The following is an 8,444-nucleotide window of genomic DNA, read 5'->3' as shown; positions in this document are numbered from 1 at the left end:
AGACCACAACACCCAAAAGGAGAGAGAGAACAAAAGGGAATGCCCTGCCACAGAGGCAGGGTGGGATGGGGGGGATGGGTGTGGGAGGGATACTGGAATCCATGGTGGTGGAAAATGGGCACTGGTGGAGGGATGGGTAATTGATCATTGTATAATTGAAATCCAAGCACAAAAATTTGTAAATCTACAACTGTACCTCATGGTGTTTCACTAATAAAAATTAAAAAAAAATGTTTGGGTTAACATTTCTTTGACCCTTTCAAGCAACTCCTTTGCAATAATAGTGCCAGGTTTTTGCTCATTTAACCCGGACAGATTTGGAAGCTCAGGGGGACTCAGCACCATGCCCCATATGGCAAAGGTGGCATCTGTCCTCGGCCACAAACGCCAACCAGCCAGCACCTTGGGGATGTAGCTGCTTTTCCGAATCCCCTCCTAAGTAAGGGAGCCCTTTGCACAGGCACACTGTGGGTGAGGGGACCCCACTCCCTGCCGCCATAGGGTTTGAAGTAGATCACCACATTCTTGGTAGTGTTTAGAAAAACCCCTGCAGCTGGTGGCTGGAAGGATGACCTGGACAACTTCAGCACTTTGATGCTGTCCAAGGTCAAGACCCATGAGGCACCCTTGGAAGGAGTTTGGGATTGGTCTTTGCCTTATGGACCGGAAAAGGTAGGAACGTGCATCTTTGAATGTGATCACACCAGCCAACATCGCACTGCATTCAGGCAAATGAATGGGAGTGCCTGAGAGATCAGAGCTCATTAAAATAATTATTCATTAGTGGCATCTCTCCCCCACTTCTTTTTTCCTCTTTAAAAAAAAAATTTTTTTTTTTCAAAGCTTGCATTCTAAAGGCAGGCCTTTTCCTTTGCAAGACGGTTCCTTTTCAACTCGTTAATGTTTCCTTCTGGGGTCACGATGTTAATTTTAAGGTGATGTTTTAATGGCTTTCTAAATGACACGTTCATTGTAGTCAAATGAATGCATCAATGCACGCTCGCAGGTAAAGATGTAGTACTGTAGTACGAAGTCACAGTTATAGGGCAGAAAAATTTCCAAACTATGAATTTGAAAATGTATTAATGGCCTGCATACTTAAAGAAAGTGAATCAAAGCAGCACGGTTTTCACGAAAGCGATTTCGCAGTGCAGACGCCCCATAGCACTTTTTGTATCTCTAACAGACAATTGCTTTTGAGCATCTTGAAAACCTCTAATTTTCAATGAGAGCTTTAGTTTTGTTTCTTTTTAAGTTTTTTTTTTAATTTTTTGCTTTTTTGGATCACACCTGGCGATGCACAGGGGTTACTCCTGGCTCATACACCCAGGAATTACTCCTGGCGGTGCTCAGGGGACCAAATGGGATGCTGGGAATCGAACCTGGGTCGACTGCGTGCAAGGCAAACGCCCTACCCGCTGTGCTATCACTCCAGCCCCATGGGATTTTTTTTTTAAGTATAAATTTGGAAAGATCTTTTTTTCTGCCCATGCCAAATTTAACCAAACTTTTCTTCTGGGCCTATGTCACAATTATGGAATATTTCTCAAGGAAAGAACACCTCTCTGGGAGCTGTGTAGTGTAACCTAGCTTCTGGTGGTGGCACTGTTAGTTTCCAATGAGGGGTAAAGGCTGGTAAAGAAAATGCATCTGTGAATTCACGTCCGCATCTGGTGAATTTATTATTGCATTACAAATGCACTGAGTTTAAGACTGTCAAAATAACTCTGTATATAAATACTAGTCAAAATAATAATACAATAGTCTGGAGGCATAAAAATCACTCACAGAAGGTGATTTTATGCACTTAACTTATTCAAGCCAGGAAAGAGGCAGCCTAAAAAATCTTACCCGCGCAAAAGAAATTTGCAGTGATGTGGGGTTTTGATTTTTTTTAAGGTGAAATAAATTGGATATGGTTGAGCTCAAAAAATTAAGCCCCCAATACCAATTGCATTTGTTTTTATTATTGACTATTATGCCATCAACATTCTTCTCATTAGCAATAAATGTGTTTCTTTGGTTTCCAGTTGTCTAGTTTATAATCTTTACATCTTAAATCTATAAAGACGAGTCAGAGATGGGGGAAAATACACACAGTTTCTTTCCTATTTTTTTTCTTTCTCCTTTTGCTGCTGGTTTTATTTACATCATTCAACACCCTGATTGAGATGAGCCACAAGGAAACTCAAAAAGGGAGGAGTAAATACGGCGGGTAGGACGTTTGCCTTGCACGTGGCCGACCCGGGTTCGATTCCCAGCATCCCATAAGGTCCCCTGAGCACCGCCAGGAGTAATTCCTAAGTGCAGAGCCAGGAGTAACCCCTGAGCTTCGCTGGGTATGACTCAAAAAGCAAAAATTTAAAAAAAAAAGTGTTTCTACCCCCATCAACATTCCATGGAGGGCTTGAGAAGGAGAAGAGGAGAGGGAGTCTGCCCGCTGGACCGGCCTGTCTTGCTATATATAGCAAAGGGCCCTCACCACATAGGGCCAGGGCAGTTGTCCCCTCTGCCATCCTTATGGACTCCCAAACGAACACAGCAGGCTTCAGAGTGAAGAGCATCAGAGTTTCATGGCAATGTGAGTATTTACATTTATCTGTAAAGTACTGAGTCACTTGAGGGGAAACAAACAAACAAACAAACAAACAAGAAACAACACAAGGGAAATGACCACTTATTCCCAACAAAGTCTAAGGCAAAGGGCGGGTCCAGGAGCCTGCTACTAACAGGCTCCATCGTGCACTGTGAACCCAAGATTTAGAGGTGCAGGCCTAGAGCAATAGCACAGCGAATAGGGCGTTTGCCATGCACGCGGCCCACCTGGGTTCGATTCCCAGCATCCCATATGGTCCCCCAAGCACCTCCAGGAGTGATTGCTGAGTGCAAAGCCAGGAGTAACTCCTGTGCATCGCTGGGTGTGACCCAAAAACCAACCAACCAAACAAACAAAAAAAACCCCACAAGATTTAAAGGTGTCTTCTGGTGCCAGCACTGAGGCATGCATTCTGCACATGCTCTGCCTTGCTGGGTCTCCATGAGCCTTAGAAGCCGCTGTAGGTAGGTCTTCTGCTTGGTTGCAGTCCTTATCAGACACAGGGTGGGGGGCGTATCCTCCCCAGCAAATTGGCCCAAAGCAGGCATGTGTCAGCCTCTGGGTCCAACCCATGATTGACATCTGTGCCTAATCTCCACGCCCCACTTGTGCCTAAGGCCAGTTTGCAAGGACCCTCCTCTAAGGGTCATTTTCATGTCAAAGGGGCTTATCCCCTCCTCACACCACACACACACACACACACACACACACACACACACACACACGTCACAGAGGACTTGGTTCAACAGCCAATTTCTGGATCCCTCCCTCAATTTCTGTCTCCATAAGAACTATTTTTTTTCTTGTTGTTTGTTTGTTTGTTTGTTTACCATATCTGGTAGTGCTCAGGGCTTGTTCCTGGCTCAGCACTCAGGGATCACTCCTGGCAGGCCTAGAGGACCATACAGGGTGCCGGGATAAAACTCAGGGTGGACATGTGCAAGGCCTTAGCCACCATATACTATTGCTCGAGGCCCCAAAACTTGCATTTTTAACCTAAACTGATGCTATGATTGCTGGCCCCATGGCCAGGCAAGACACACTACAAGAATTTAGCTCCCAGGCCTCATTCCACAGCAAGGCAATGCTGAACCGTTTTCGATGTGCCATCAATTCGTTTTCATCAAATTCAGAGTCAAGCTACTGGAAGCACCACCTAATCACTATCACATGTTCTTCTGGTCCTCTGTAAAAAAAAAAAAAAATTGTTTTGCACATTAAACTATCTCATATGCTAGAGAAAATGAAAATAATGATAACACTAGACGCAGCATGTGTGGCTGATGGCAGAACCAGCTGTCGTTTCTTGAATGCAGTCTCTCTTGAATGCGGTCTCTCGTTAGGTCTCAGAAGAGGCTGCTGACATTGGTGGCTCTTACTCCCAGGCGTTTTGTATTCTGTCACCATCTTAGACAATGTCTGGGATAGGTGATGGAATAGTCCCCTCCTACACACACACACACCCAGCACCTACACCGTGCTCTTGGCTCATAATGGAAGTTCAGTCAGGTTTTGCAAAGGAAGGAGCGAGCACTGAGCTGGATATTCAAGACAAAGCAATCAAACTGGGAAGCCTTTCCTGGTGGCAACAGCTCAGCATGGGGGAGGGGCATCAGTTAAATCGCAAGCACCCTATGACCTCCTGAGCACTGTTGGTGCCAATCTCCTCCCCACCATCCCTGATATCACAGGAGTGGAAGCCTCTGGCTGCACCCAGAGAAGAGACATAAATGAAGGACACAATAAGGCTCATTCGGGAGATGCGTGTCAACTGAATGTTCAGCCTACCATCCTCTTCCCTGGCATCTCGGAGGAGAAGAAGGTGAGTATACACATAATTATGGGCATTAAAGTACTCAGATTTCTATGGGAGTCAAACCTTATTATTAGGGAATTGGGCACAAGATAATCCACAACAAAATCTCTTTTTGACCTTCGGAAAACATGGATGTTTTAAATTTATTATTTTTGGGGTGGACCCTAGAATTTTTCCAATGAAGGCATCCTCTGAATAATGCTTCCCCTCATGCTTTGCTTGGTGCATGAGGATATTCCCAGGTCCTGAAATAAATAGAGATGCAAAGACCACAGCATGGAAAAAAAAAAAAAAGAAAATACCTCCCTTGATTGCTAGAATAGCGTTATTCCTAACCAAAAGAATACGATCTATCTGAAGTTATTTTCCATACAGACACCGCTGGTCTGCATTACACACAGGACCCTAGAAATACATATTTATAACAATGGAAAAAAAAACGGTGAAGTGTTTTCACTAATTAAAACCTTCACTTTTTTTTAACTTAAGGTTTGCATGAGTAAGACCATTTTATTCCATATAAATATACGAAAGCTCACATCACTCAACCTTTAACAACATGTTAGTGATATCCTAAGGAATGTCTTAATGGACCCTGCCAAAATAGAACAAATTTTCCCAGTTTTTCTTTTATGAATACTTTTTGGTAAGCATTTTCAGTGGTTCTTCATAACAGACAACACAACATATATTATTTCAGTTGTGCTTTGGGACAGGGATTGGGGCTTGAGATGAAAACATCCCAAATTTGGTGGTGGGAAGGTGTCACGGTGGTGGGATTGGTGTTTGAATATCAAATGTAATCAAATATTGTAAATTGTCTTTTTTTTTTTTTTTTTTGCTTTTTGGGTCACACCCGGCGATGCACAGGGGTTTACTCCTGGCTCTGCACTCAGGAGTTACTCCTGGCGGTGCTCAGGGGACCATATGGGATGCTGGGAATCGAACCCGGGTTGGCCGCGTGCAAGGCAAACGCCCTACCCGCTGTGCTATCTCTTCAGCCCCGTGAACTGTCTTATAAAATAAAAAAAAAAATAGTTTTTTAAATTAAGCCTCTCGAGCCATTGCAGTACATTGAGCTCCACAGAGACAGCGCCGGGGCAAGTGAGAGCCGGACGGGCACTGGGCGACTCTGTGCCTTGCTGAGGAAAATAATTTAACATGGGCAAAGGAAATCCTAAGAAACCGAGGGGCAAAATGTCATCATATGCATTCTTTGTGCAAACTTGCCGGGAGGAGCACAAATAAGAAAAAGCACCCAGATGCTTCCGTCAGCTTTTCAGAGTTTTCTAAGAAGTGTTCAGAGAGGTGGAAGACTATGTCTGCTAAAGAGAAAGGGAAACTTGAAGACATGGCAAAGGCTGACAAGGCCCGTGATGAAAGAGAAATGAAAACTTATATCCCTCCCAAAGGGGAAACAAAAAAGAAGTTCAAGAATCCCAATGCACCCAAGAGGTCTCCTCCTTCGGGCTTTTTTCTTGTTTTGTTCTAAGTATCGCCCAGAAATCAAAGGAGAGCATCCTGGCCTGTCTATTGGTGATGTTGCAAAGAAACTGGGAGAGCTGTGGATCAACACTGCTGCAGACGATAAGCAGCCTTACGAAAAGAAGGCTGCCACGCGGAAGGAGAAATACGAAACGGATACTGCTGCATGCCGAGCTAAAGGAAAGCCTGATGTGGCCAGGAAGGGAGTCGTTACAGCTGAAAAGAGCAAGAAAAAGAAGGAAGAGGAGGAAGATGAAGAAGATGAAGAGGATGAGGAAGAAGAGGAGGATGAAGAAGACGAAGATGAAGAAGATGATGATGATGAATAAGTCAGTTCTAGCGCAGTTTTTTTTTCTTGTCTATAAAGCATTTAACCCCCCCTGTACACAATTCACTACTCCTTTTATTTTTTTATTTTTTTTCTTTTTGGGTCACACCTGGCGATGTACAGGGGTTACTCCTGGCTCTGCACTCAGGAGTTACTCCTGGCGGTGGTTGGGGGACCATATGGGATGCTGGGAATCGAACCCGGGTCGGCCACGAGCAAGGCAAACGCCCTACCAGCTGTGCTATCTCTCCAGCCCCCAACTCACTCCTTTTAAAGAAAAAAAACTGAAATGTAAGGCTGTGTAAGATTTGTTTTTAAACTGTACAGTGTCTTTTTTTGTATAGTTAACACACTACCGAATGTGTCTTTAGATAGCCCTGTCCTGGTGGTATTTTCAACAGCCACTAACCTTGCCTGGTACAGTATGGGCGTTGTAAATTGGCATGGGAATTTAAAGCAGGTTCTTGTTGGTGCACAGCACAAATTAGTTATATATGGGGATGGTAGTTTTTTTCATCTTCAGTTGTCTCTGATACAGCTTATATGAAATAATTGTTGTTCTGTTAACTGAATACCACTCTGTAATTGCAAAAGAAAAAGAAAAAAGTTGCAGCTGTTTTGTTGACATTCTGAATGCTTCTAAGTAAATACAATTTTTTTAATAAAAAAATAAATAAAATAAAGTCTCTCAGGCTCGGAACAAGAGAGAAGCGGATCAGGAACCTCCACTCACACTTGGGGCTGGCCTGGTGATGCCTATCCACTTCTCACCTGACACAGTTTCCCAGGAGCAGGGTGCGCAGGGCAGGAAACTTGTCTCCAGGATGGTGAGGACAGGGGGGAGAGGGCAGGAAGGGAAGAAATCTAAAGCTCCTGGAAGCTACACAAATGTCCACCAGGAAAGCCTGGTGGTCACCTACCAGACCCTTCACAGAAAGCATGTAGGAATACTTGCCAACTCAGACCAGGATGTTGCTTTATCCAGAAGCCTAAAAGGATGCATTTTCTTTTCTACTCATACTTCCTCAAAGGCAGAGTACTAACCACTATACGATCATGTGGGCTGGAATGATAGCACAGCCGGTAGGACATTTACCTTGCATGCGGTCGACCTGGGTTTGATTCATCTGCCCCTTTTGGAGAGCCCGGCAAACTACCAAGAGTATCTTGGCCGCATGGCAAAGCCTGGCAAGCTACCTGTGACATATTCAATATGCCAAAAACAGTAACAACAAGTCTCACAATTTGTTGTGAGATGTTACTGGTGCCCGCTCGAGCAAATTGATGAACAACGGGAGGACAGTGCTACTTCCTCAAAGACAGTATACAAACTGAGACTTCAAGACAGGAAATGTGGCGGGACTGTTGGTTGTCTGGGAGATGGCTTTGGGGACTTAAAGCAGATAACCTACAAAGGGGAGGGGAAGGGCACCAACTCAAAGATCAAGGCTGCCCTAGGGGGGGACTAAAGGTGATCATAATAGTCCTGTAGTCTGTAACCCTGGGGGGGGGGGGGGGAAGATTCTAATGATGCTCTTCCATGTTTCACAGCTCAGATTTTTAATTTTTTGTTTTGTTTTCTTTTTTTTCTTTTTCTTTTCTTTTTCTTTTTTTTTTTTTTTTGCTTTTTGGGACACACCCAGTGATGCACAGGGGGCACTCCTGGCTCTGCACTCAGGAATTACCCTTGGTGGTGCTCAAAGGACCATATGGGATTCTGGAAATCGAATCCAGGTCGGCCCAGTGCAAGGCAAATGCCCTACCTGCTGTGTTATCGCTCCAGCTCCTTGTTTTGTTTCTGATCCATACCCGGTGATGCTCAGGGCTTACTCCCAGCTCTGTACTTAGGAATTATTCCTGGTGATGCTTGGGGGACCATCTGGGATTCTGGGGGTTGTATGGGGGCCGGCCGCATGCAAGGCAAGTGCCCTACCCACTGTGTTATCACTCCAGACCTCTGCAATTTGGCTTTGAACCATAGATTTATTTCTAAATCAAGGAGTGGGTGGCATGTGAAGTCGATGGGAAGGAAGAAAATTCAAGTCATTCCATCTCTGCCTCGTTTTATCCATCTTGGAAAAGAAAAAAAAAACAGTCCTAGCTATTTCCTCCCAATTCTCCGAGGGTTGGTACAAGATTTAAATGAGCCTCACAATCTTTTCTGAGCGTCTCCAGAAGCTGTTTGCAATATATCAAAGTATTTAAACTGTGGTCCCCAT

At 44.4% G+C, this 8,444-nt stretch overlaps 1 pseudogene; it reads left to right on the top strand.

The window, feature by feature from the left end:
• Positions 1-5,486: 5,486 nt before the first annotated feature.
• On the top strand, positions 5,487-6,897 carry LOC130041076 (high mobility group protein B1-like; annotated as a pseudogene).
• The last annotated feature ends 1,547 nt before the right edge of the window (positions 6,898-8,444 follow it).

This window comes from Sorex fumeus, unplaced genomic scaffold, assembly GCF_029834395.1.
Source record: "Sorex fumeus unplaced genomic scaffold, SorFum_2.1 ptg000097l, whole genome shotgun sequence".
Lineage (NCBI taxonomy): Eukaryota > Metazoa > Chordata > Mammalia > Eulipotyphla > Soricidae > Sorex > Sorex fumeus.
This window is presented reverse-complemented; position numbering and strand designations above follow the sequence as displayed.